This window comes from Myotis davidii, unplaced genomic scaffold (genome assembly GCF_000327345.1).
Source record: "Myotis davidii unplaced genomic scaffold, ASM32734v1 scaffold88, whole genome shotgun sequence".
Taxonomy (NCBI): Eukaryota; Metazoa; Chordata; class Mammalia; order Chiroptera; family Vespertilionidae; genus Myotis; species Myotis davidii.
Window position 1 is genome coordinate 5,617,215 of NW_006300377.1, and position 11,374 is coordinate 5,628,588.

The 11,374-nt window shown below is 46.0% G+C and overlaps 1 protein-coding gene across 3 annotated transcripts in view; it reads right to left on the reverse strand.

Annotated features, from left to right (window-relative positions):
* Nucleotides 1–3,321, reverse strand: part of ZBTB8B (zinc finger and BTB domain containing 8B) — an 18,397-nt gene extending 15,076 nt beyond the window's left edge. For 2 of the 3 annotated variants that reach the window (XM_006777371.1, XM_006777373.1), the window contains exon 1: nt 3,248–3,321. The gene's annotated coding sequence lies outside the window, so the exon portion shown is untranslated. Of the gene's footprint in view, nt 1–2,777; nt 2,941–3,247 lie in introns of those variants that run through there. The other variant, XM_006777372.2, reaches the window with a different exon arrangement.
* Nucleotides 3,322–11,374: the final 8,053 nt, after the last annotated feature.

Below are 11,374 nucleotides of genomic sequence, written 5' to 3' on the forward strand. Positions count from 1 at the left end.
AAATAAAAACTACACCTAGGAATTTACAAAGTGTCAGCCTGAGGCCATTTCGCTAAGTGTATTAAAGGAGCCTACAGATTCAAAATGGCCTAAGGACATCACTAAATTATAGCCCAGGGCTATAATTGTTGGACCTAAGTCATCAAGAAGACTTTTCTGTTTTTATATTATTTTAAACTCAAAAAAATATGTCATAATTTTGGAAATTTTCATTGAAAGTTAAAATTAACATTTTGGTTCAAAAAGGAAGAGAATTGTCAGATATCTGAAAAATTCTACTATTCCCAAATAAATCAACCCTGAAAGTTTTCGCAGGATGAAGGTTTCACTGTCATTCTCACCCCTTCCAATAGCTCCAACCAAGCCTGCCCAGCAGTTCCTGCCACTGCCTTTGACAATCAAAATGATAAGGGAGCCCTAGCCGGTTTGGCTCAGTGGATAGAGCATCAACCTACGGACTGAAGGATCCCAGGGTGGATTCCAGTCAAGGGCACATGCCCGGGTTTTGGGCTCAGACCCCAGTAGGGGCATGCAGGAGGCAGCTGATCAATGACTCTCTCTCTCATCATTGTTGTTTCTATCTCTCTCTCCCTCTCCCTTCCTCTCAAATCAATTTTTTAAGAAAATGATAAGGGAGCCCTGGCCGGGTGGCTTGGTTGGTTGGAGCCTTGACTGGAACACCGAAAGGTTGTGGGTTCTATTCCCAGTCACATACCTGGGCTGCAGGTTCAATCCCTGGTCGGGGTGTCTCCAGAAGGCAACCGATAAGTGTTTCTCTCTCACATCAATGTGTGTGTGTGTGTGTGTGTATCTCGTTTTCCCTTCCTCTCTCTCTAGAAAAATCAATAAAATCACCTCCTCTGGTGAGGATTTTAAACAATGGTAAAGGAAAAACAAGAAATAGGACAGTGATGGCAAACCTATGACACGCTAACTCATTTTTTTGGTTGATTTTTCTTTGTTAAATGGCATTTAAATATATAAAATAAATATCAATAATAGAAGTCTTTGTTTTACTATGGTTGCAAATATCAAAAAATTTCTATATGTGACACGGCACCAGAGTTAAGTTAGGGTTTTTCAAAATGCTGACACGCCGAGCTCAAAAGGTTCGCCATCACTGATATAGGAAAATGCTACATCTAAATACCACACTGTATTCTTTTTAAAAAATGTATTTTTTTATTGATTTTTTACAGAGAGGAGGGGAGAGGGATAGAGAGTTAGAAACATCGATCAGCTGCCTCCTGCACACTCCCCACTGGGGATGTGCCCACAACCAAGATACATGCCCTTGACCGGAATCGAACCTGAGACCCTTGAGTCCGCAGGCTGACGCTCTAGCCACTGAGCCAAACCGGTTAGGGCCCACACTGTATTTTTCCTCAGAATTTCAAGAAAACCTGTCTGACTGGTAAAATTACATTTTTAAATGTGATAATATCCACTATTGATGGGAATGTAATTTTGAACACCATTTTAGAAGGGAATGTGGCAAGATTTATCTCAGCTTAAAATGTACACATCTTTTTTTTTTTATCCTCACCCGAGGATGTTTTATTGATTTTTTAGAGAGGGGAAGGGAGAGGGAGAAAGAGACATAGATATGAGAGAAACATCGATCTGCTGCCTCCCACACACGCCCCTACCGGGGATTGAACCTGCAACCTATGTACGTGCCCTGACTGAGAATCAACCCACAACACACTCCAACTAACCAAGCCTCCCAGCATGGTGCAACCATGTTTTTCATGAGCTAGAGTTGTGTGTTTTTATGTGGAGAAGGCCACTAAGATATAGTAAAAGAGAAAAAGACAAAGTGAAAAATGGACAGTCTGATCTCATCTGCGTACATGGTTTTGCTGATACATGCATAAATTTTTTTCTGGAAGGTTGTAAGCAAGAGTTAACAGCAGATACCTTTGAGGAGAGGGACTATGGTTAAGAGATGTGTGGAGGGACCTTTCCTTTGCAACCTCTGTACTGTTAGTATGTTCCAATATGTACCTGTATTACTTTTGTTTTTATTTCTTAACAAAGAAAAAAAGAAGGTGGAGGTGGCGCTATTCGGGCACAATGCTCTCAGAAGTACATTTATCCACACGCGGGCAGGGACCCTCCCACCCTCTCCACCGTAGCTAGTGACTTATAAACAATGTCTGACACAAGGAGGATGCCAGGAACAGAAAAATGGATCGAGTACTTTCTAGTGCCTTGTCCTTCAGGAGAGGGCCGATGCCAACACTACCGCCTGCAGTGAACTCCCACCGTCTCCTGAGGGGATCCCACCCAGCCAGGTCCCAGGACTGTCTTCATTCAGGCACCAGAAGCAGCCTGGAATTCCAGCCACTGACTCTGACAGGACTCCTCCAGGTTCCCTGACCCGAGAATCATAAAAACCTGCCCATCAATTGTCAGCCTTCTCCGAGCTCTACTTCTCATGAGGCACCGTACAAAGTACTTTACAAACACTGATTAATTTTAACCTCACGATAACCCCATGCCGTCGCTACATCGTGACATCCTCTTTTTCAGAGAAAATTTCAGCTCAGATTAACAGACAACACGCCCAAAGCTCAGACTGGAACTGCGATCGGTCAGCTCCCAGAGCTGACAGTCCTGCCACTGTGTCAGCCCGACGCCCCGAACCCCCAGCACACAATGAGAAGGCTGGGGAAGTCACTCCTTGCCCCGACGCAGGGAGTAGAAGAGGACGACAGGAAGAAGTTTCCATTCACACAGAAAGAATTTCAGGGTCAACTGAATCTTTGGTTCACCTGCTACATTGTTCACAGCACCAGGGGATCCTCCCCGTCCAGAGCCAGACGACCGGAACTAGTTAATGGACTCTGTCTTCGGCCCGGAGGGTGGGGAACCGAGGCCCGGCCCCTCCCGTGGCCTCCGCGGACAAAGTGACCAGCACTGCGGTGCCTAGCGCCCCCGCAACATCCGGATGAACCTCCGCCGCCCCCACCCGGTGGACCACGCGGGGGACAGCCCAATGCTAGGGAAGGAGAGGGATCTGCCCCACGACCCCCCTCCCCGCACTAAGGGGAGGCTGGATGGGAGTCGGTCATCCAGCACGGGTTTGCGCGGCGGGGATCCCCGGAGTCGCCAGGGCCGGGCGGTCGGAGGGAGGCCGACCGAAATGGGGCTTCCTTGCCCGCTGACCCCCGGCCAGGGCCGACCTTCGGGGTGCCCCCAAGCCAATGAAAGCGGCAGCGTGACCCCGCTTCTCGGATCTCACCTTCCAGTGGGTTCCACCAGCACCGCCACCAAGCTACGCACACAGACACGCCCCCCGCTTTCATTCACTTGTCGCCTCCTCCGATGAGAAGCGGGACAGCCGACCAATCACGGGTGTGGCTGGGCTCGGGAAGGTGGGCCTTCGCCCAGCAAGGTAGCCAATGGAGAGGCGCCCTCTCCGGAGGATGCGCACTGAAGGCCCCAGCCCTCGTGGGGTGATGGGAGTTGTGGTCTCGGCGTGGGTTTTTCGGTGAAAGATACAGTGGACAAAACTACAAGTACCAAGATGCCAAAAGGGGCAAGAACCAGCGCTTGTAAAAGGCTGGAGCTTCGTGCGGTCTTCTGAGTCCCACTCGAGGGACCTGCGAAGTATTGATCTCTTTGTCCGGAGAGCTAAAAGCGCGTCATGCATATTAATGCAACCCGGGGAGTAAGAGCTATGACTTATCCGTGCACCGCAAAAAAATTGAAAACGAGTGAAATGGTTTAATCTACGCAACAGGTTATGATTGAATACTAGCAACACTTTCTCCCCTTGAAAGGCTTTCGGGTTCATATACACTAGTGAAACACCTAAATAGTGGTACGAGCCTGGCGGTGTGCTCAGTGGTTGAGCGCTGACCCGTGAACAGGGAGGTCACGGTGGGGGCGTGCCCCTGGCTGCGGCGGCTCTATCCCCAGCAGGGGCTTGCAGGCTGCAGCGAATCAATGATTCTCTCTCATCACTGATGTTTCTAACTCTCACCCTCTCTCTGAAATCAATAAAAACATATTTTTAAATAGTGGTACAAGGTGCTATTGGAATGGTACAGGCGCGTTCTGGAACGAGACAAACCAGGTTGCTGGTCTCAGGGGACTTAGTTCTAGTGAGGGGTGTAGTCGACTGTTAGGGCTTGCTGTGGCGATGTATCACAAACTAGCTTAAACGGCAGAAATGTATTGTCTCACAATTCTGGAGGCTAGAAGTCCAAAATCAGGGTGTTGTCGGCGTTGGTTCCTTTTGAGGGCTGTGAAGGAGGATCTGTCCTGGCCTCTCTCCTTGCTTTGTAGATGGCCATCTTCATGTCCACATGGCATTTCCCCTGTATCTATATCTCTCTGTGTTCGGATTTCCCCCTTTTTAAAGGACATTAGTCATATTGGTTTAGGGGTTCACTCTCCTCCAGTACAAAAGCCATCTTAACTAATTACATCTGCAGGCAGAACTGTCAGCAGCACATCTCATTGTCCTGAGGTCAAGATCTATACCAGCTCACAGACAGTGACTAATGATTTGAGCAGCTCAGAGTGAAAGATTAGAAGTTCACGACAAAGAGGGTTGGGAAAGATGGATTCCCCAGAATGATCCTAGATCGTGAGACAGCAGGTATGCCATATGAATGCTCAGGATGGGCCCCCAACTTGTTCAATGGGCTCATGGACATAGGACCATGATGACAGGGGTGAAGAACAAGGACATCCCCTCACCAAAGCCAAGCTGCCAGCACCACCCCTGACACCCAGTTTGCCCCCAGCAACAACCAGCCCTGAACCCCTGAGGGCACCAGCCAATCATTTAGAGGCAGGCTGATGGCATAGGATCATGTCCCTCATGATGGAGACAGGATTTTGTCTCACTAGAAGAGTTGCTTACCCTGGATTTAGATTTGCTTTCCTTGCCTTGCATGCCTCCACCGGAACCTCCATGTGTGGACTTAATAATCAGTCTTGGTATCGCACACAACATTGTTTTGATCATGGAAGTCATTTCACAATAAAGAAGTGAGACGCTGAGCTGTTACCCACAGGATTCACTGGCCTTACCATGTACCTTCTAAAATGGTGGCAAGGCCCCCTAGCTAGTTTGGCTCTGTGGATAGAGCATGGGCCTGCGGACTGAAGGGTCCCAGGTTCCATTCCGGTCAAGGGCATGTACCTGGGTTGCGGGCACATCCCCAGTAGGGGGTGTGCAGGAGGCAGCTGGTCGAGTTTTCTCTCTCATCAATGTTTCGATGTTTCTAACTCTCATCCCTCTCTCTGTAAAAAATCAATAAAAATAGATATTTTTTTATCTCTCATCAATGTTTCGATGTTTCTAACTCTCTATCCCTCTCCCTTTCTCTCTGTAAAAAATCAATAAAATATATTTTTAAAAATTAAAAAATATAAAATAAAATGGTGGCAAGGTCTATAGAAGGCCCAGCCAGACAGGGTACCCTCTGTGAGACAGAGCGCCATCTACAGGATGCAGTAGCGCTCTCAACCAGTGCGCTGCTTCTCCTTAGTCAGATGCTACATAGTTCAAGAACCAAGGGGCTAGAGCTAGATGTAGGAGAGTGGCTCCACTCACAATAACTTTTTGACTGACTCAAAGATTATTTGCTTCTTGGTCCCATGGCTATAGGGAGGGGAGGAATGCTAAAAGCCTTTAGTGTCTAAGAGAGGAATGCCTCCACCAAGTGGATACAAATTTTCCACTAAACTGAACTGTTGAACCTACCCCTCAACCATTTTGCATACTTCCTGCCGCTGAACAGAAAGTGAAAAAAAGAAATCAAGGTATTATCTGGGGTTAAACACTCTGGCTATCAAGGGGACATAAGTTGTTACCATAGCGTAGGGTTAGTGAGGCTTAGTGACAAACTCAACTCTATCCCTAAGAATCCCTGTTCCTACTACAAATCCTGTCATCAAAGTTACTGCAAAACTACTGCAATTCTATACGAGAGAGCCTCCCAGGGCACATACCTCTCAGGGATGAAGGGTTGGGTCTCTTCCGTGGGCCAAGAACTTGACCATCTGTTCTGACTGAAGGCAGAAGAAACCTGGAAAAAGACAGTGAAAAAGAAAAGTCATAAATACAAGATCAGCCTTAGAATGGGTTATGGAGGTGAGGATGATAGTTTCTATTTGGACTTCCTTCCTCAAAATATATATTTACATATTTTAAATACTTTCCCTTCTTTTTCGTTTCCCTTTCCCCTACTATTGTCTCCAGGTCGTCATCTAAGCAGAGTAACGCCACCATGTAGCCATAAAGTGCAGATGAGTGAGAAAGGAATGTAAGAAAGCTGGAGGAGGAACATGAGGGCCTTGAGGTACCTTCCTAGGGAATTAAGTTGTTGTCTTTCTCATTTATGGGACTGATACCTGCTTTCCGCTAAGTGGGAAGCCAATCTAAGTTGGGACACAGGGGTATGTGTTTGGCAGCAAGTGGGGTACATACGGCAATTAATGTTTGGGCCACCCACACTGGAAGGAAGGAAAAACTTGCCAGCACTACCTTTCCAGGTTCAATATTTGAGTCTATGAAATAAACTGACAACAGGCAGATTAACAGGAGAAAAGGTATATACATTTATTCATTTAAAAAATTGATTGATTTTAGAGAGTTGGGGGAGAAGAGAGAGAGAGATCAAGAGAAAGAAACAGCGATTTGTTGTTCCACTTATGTATGTATGCCTTGGTTGATTCTTGTATATGCCCTGACCGAGGATCAAACCTGCAACCTTGGCATATCTGAGGCAGGCATTTCCTGAACCCCCAAAGCGTCCAACCCCCGTCTCCCTTTTGGAAAAACGCTCACTGTCTGTTGTCACAGTAAGAAGGAAATGCCAGTGCTCGTCTCCCACGGCTGTGACCTTCGGCAAAAGCAGAGCGGGCTAGATCTTCACTCTACCTACTCTCAGGCACAGCCGAGAAGCAGGCTTGTGATGCACGAGTACCAAGAATCATGCTGGAGGCATTGGAAGACTATGGTTGTTGTTGTTATTATTATCTCATAATTGTGATTTCCAATCTTTTTCATCTCATGGCACACATAAACTAATTACTAAAATTTTACAGCACACCAAAAATGATATCATCGTTTTCACCAATCTATTGTTGTATTGGCTGTTGTCATTTTTCTGGAAAGGGAAAAGAGGTCAGGTATCAAATATTTTAAACAATCTTGCGGCATGTTGGTTGAAAATAGCTGATCTAACCAATGCAGAGAAAGAGGCTCTGAAGGGTAATGTGGCTTGCTCCCCTGAGCCAGGCCACAGGTCACCTTCTGGGAACCTTGATAGCAGCCACCTTGCAGGAGCCAGTCCTCAGCTCTTCCTTGGCAACATCCTTTGCTCTTTGGACCACAATAACCCACCTCCTGGGTGGTTCTAAAAGTTACATGAGAAGATAGTGGCCATCACACAAAGGATGTGCCCCTTTTGTTAATTATAAAAGAACACATATGGATATGGTGGACACAGACAGGGGAGCGGGGAGGGCATGTGCTGGGGGGGGCGAGGGGACCGGGGAGAGGTCAATGGGGGGGGGGAAGACTTATGAAATACTTTAAACAATAAAGAATTTATATTAAAAATGAAATAAAAATAAAGATTAAAAAAAAGAATACATATGGGAGGTTGGAAGGAATAGGATTTGGCTCAAGATCACACAGCACAGACCCTGGCCAGTTGGCTCAGCTGGTTAGAGCATCTTCCTGATAGACCAAGGTTGCAGGGACAGGGCACATACAAAAATCAACCAATGAATGCATAAATAAGTGCAAAAACAAATTGATTTCCTCTCTTTCTCTATCTCTCCCTTGCCCTCTTCCTCCAAAAATCAATCAATAAATGAAAATTAAGCCCAGCGGTGTGGCTCAGTGGTTGAGTGCCGACCCATGAACCAGGAGGTCATGGTTCGATTCCTGGTCAGGGCGCATGCTTGGATTGCAGGCTCAACCCGCTGTGCTAGGGAATTAAGTTGTTGTCTTTCTCATTTATGGGACTGATACCTGCTTTCCGCTAAGTGGGAAGCCAATCTAAGTTGGGACACAGGGGTATGTGTGTTTGGCCAAGTGGGGTACATACGGCAATTAATGTTTGGGCCACCCACACTGGAAGGAAGGAAAAACCTGCCAGCACTACCTTTCCAGGTTCAATATTTGAGTCTATGAAATAAACTGACAACAGGCAGATTAACAGGAGAAAAGGTATATACATTTATTCATTTAAAAAATTGATTGATTTTAGAGAGTTGGGGGAGAAGAGAGAGAGAGATCAAGAGAAAGAAACAGCGATTTGTTGTTCCACTTATGTATGTATGCCTTGGTTGATTCTTGTATATGCCCTGACCGAGGATCAAACCTGCAACCTTGGCATATCTGAGGCAGGCATTTCCTGAACCCCCAAAGCGTCCAACCCCCGTCTCCCTTTTGGAAAAACGCTCACTGTCTGTTGTCACAGTAAGAAGGAAATGCCAGTGCTCGTCTCCCACGGCTGTGACCTTCGGCAAAAGCAGAGCGGGCTAGATCTTCACTCTACCTACTCTCAGGCACAGCCGAGAAGCAGGCTTGTGATGCACGAGTACCAAGAATCATGCTGGAGGCATTGGAAGACTATGGTTGTTGTTGTTATTATTATCTCATAATTGTGATTTCCAATCTTTTTCATCTCATGGCACACATAAACTAATTACTAAAATTTTACAGCACACCAAAAATGATATCATCGTTTTCACCAATCTGACAAAAAAAAAGGTATAATTTTGATTCATTCACATGGGTCAGCTATTGTTGTATTGGCTGTTGTCATTTTTCTGGAAAGGGAAAAGAGGTCAGGTATCAAATATTTTAAACAATCTTGCGGCATGTTGGTTGAAAATAGCTGATCTAACCAATGCAGAGAAAGAGGCTCTGAAGGGTAATGTGGCTTGCTCCCCTGAGCCAGGCCACAGGTCACCTTCTGGGAACCTTGATAGCAGCCACCTTGCAGGAGCCAGTCCTCAGCTCTTCCTTGGCAACATCCTTTGCTCTTTGGACCACAATAACCCACCTCCTGGGTGGTTCTAAAAGTTACATGAGAAGATAGTGGCCATCACACAAAGGATGTGCCCCTTTTGTTAATTATAAAAGAACACATATGGATATGGTGGACACAGACAGGGGAGCGGGGAGGGCATGTGCTGGGGGGGGCGAGGGGACCGGGGAGAGGTCAATGAAAACAAATTGATTTCCTCTCTTTCTCTATCTCTCCCTTGCCCTCTTCCTCCAAAAATCAATCAATAAATGAAAATTAAGCCCAGCGGTGTGGCTCAGTGGTTGAGTGCCGACCCATGAACCAGGAGGTCATGGTTCGATTCCTGGTCAGGGCGCATGCTTGGATTGCAGGCTCAACCCGCTGTGGTGGTTGTGCAGGAGGCAGGTGATTGATGTTTCTCTCTCATCACTAATGTTTCTATCTTTCTCTCCCTCTCCCTTCCTCTTTGAAATCAATAAAAATACATTTTTAAAAAAGATTGCACAGCACGTTAGTAGAACAGGACCAGGGGAGTACTGGTTCAACAACTGTCTCAGAAGGGGGGCATGATGTGTGCTGTTTGTAGATTTTGATGATGTGAACACTCCCACTGTCATCGATTTTAAACTATGAGTGTGACTCCACTGAATGCAGAGTTGGGAAGAGATGTACAGTAAGAGGCACAGTATTTTATAGTATTTCCACCATATAGATGCAATAAATTTGTCACTTCAAAAGCATAGATGATAGTGAAATGTATAAAAATAATTATGTAGTGTGAGTTTCAGATATTTATCACCTTTAGTTTTTATGTAATCTATTTAATTGTAAGTTGTTAGTTTTTTTAAAAAAAGAATGGATTCTTGCCCAGCCGCCGTGACTCAGTGGTTGAGCATCGACCTATGAACCAGGAGGTCACAGTTTGATCCCCAGTGTGGGGTGTGCATGAGGCAGCCAATCAATAATTTCTCGCATTATTGATGTTTCTACCTCTCCTCCTCTCCCTTCCTTTCTGAAATCAATAAAAATATATTTTTATTGATTTCAGAAAGGAAGGGAGAGGAGGAGAGGTAGAAACATCAATGATGAGAGGGAACCATTGATCAGCTGCCTCCTGCACACTCCTCACTGCAACCCACTCTGAAACACAGGCGTGTGCTCTGACCAGAAAGAAATTGAACAGTGACCTACTGGTTCATGGATTGATGCTCAACCACTGAGTCACACCAGCTGTGCATAAGTTTGTATCATTTTAAAAAATAATGGCTGTGCTAAGCAGCCAGCTTGTAAAATTCTTGAAATGTTAACAGTCAGCTCTAGAAGGCTGAACTGAACCTTCCTGCTGGATTGTAGGCATGCCCTGTGCTGCCTCTACCAGCAACTTAGGCGTTTTCATTTTGCATGGGCCCCATAAATTATGTAGCTGGTCCTGCTGCCAAGGGTATGGTAGAATCTCCACCACAGAAATAGGGTGATCTTGGGGAACGTCACCTCCCAGGACCATCCCAGGCCTTGCTGCCTTTCACTGAGGAGGCCCAGCCTCTCTAGAGGAGCCAAAAAAAACATTCTAGGGGCCACTCCCCGTAAGCCTTGCCGGGCACTGGCAGCCAGCTTCACCTGAATGAATCTACAGCGCCATCTGGTGGCAACTGGGTGTCAGGGCTTCCTGGGAGTCAAAGCCAGGAGAAAACTCAGCCAAGAGGGGTCCAGTACTACAGGGAGTGGGGATGTGGGTCAAAGCATGATCTGAGGGTCAGGGATGGGTGAATTTATGCATTCATACGTTGCCTAAGAGCTACAAGGGCCCTAACTGGTTTGGCTCAGTGGATAGAGCGTCGGCCTGCGGACTCAAGGGTCCCAGGTTTGATTCCGGTCAAGGGCATGTACCTTGGCTGCGGGCACATCTCCAGTAGGGGGTGTGCAGGAGGCAGCCGGTCGATGTTTCTAACTCCCTATATCTTTCCCTTTCTCTCTGTAAAAAATCAATAAAATATATATTTTTTAAAAAGAGCTTAGAGGTCCAGAGGGCATTGAAACAAACAATTTGACCAACGCCCACATCCAGGATGAAAATCTACATCTGCTGACTCCCAGTCCAGTCTTCTTTCAATATATCTTTTATTTATTTTTATTTTTACTTTTTTAAAATTTTCTAATTTGTCTTAGGTTTCTTTTCTTTAATTTTATTTTTTTAATTAAATCTTTATTGTTCAGATTATTACATTTGTTCCTCTTTTTTCCCCCCATAACTCCCCTCCACCCAGTTCCCACCCCATCCTCCACCCTCACTCCCCACCCACTGTCCTCATCCATAGGTGCACGATTTTTGTCCAGTCTCTTCCCTCACCCCTTTCCCCTCCAAGAAT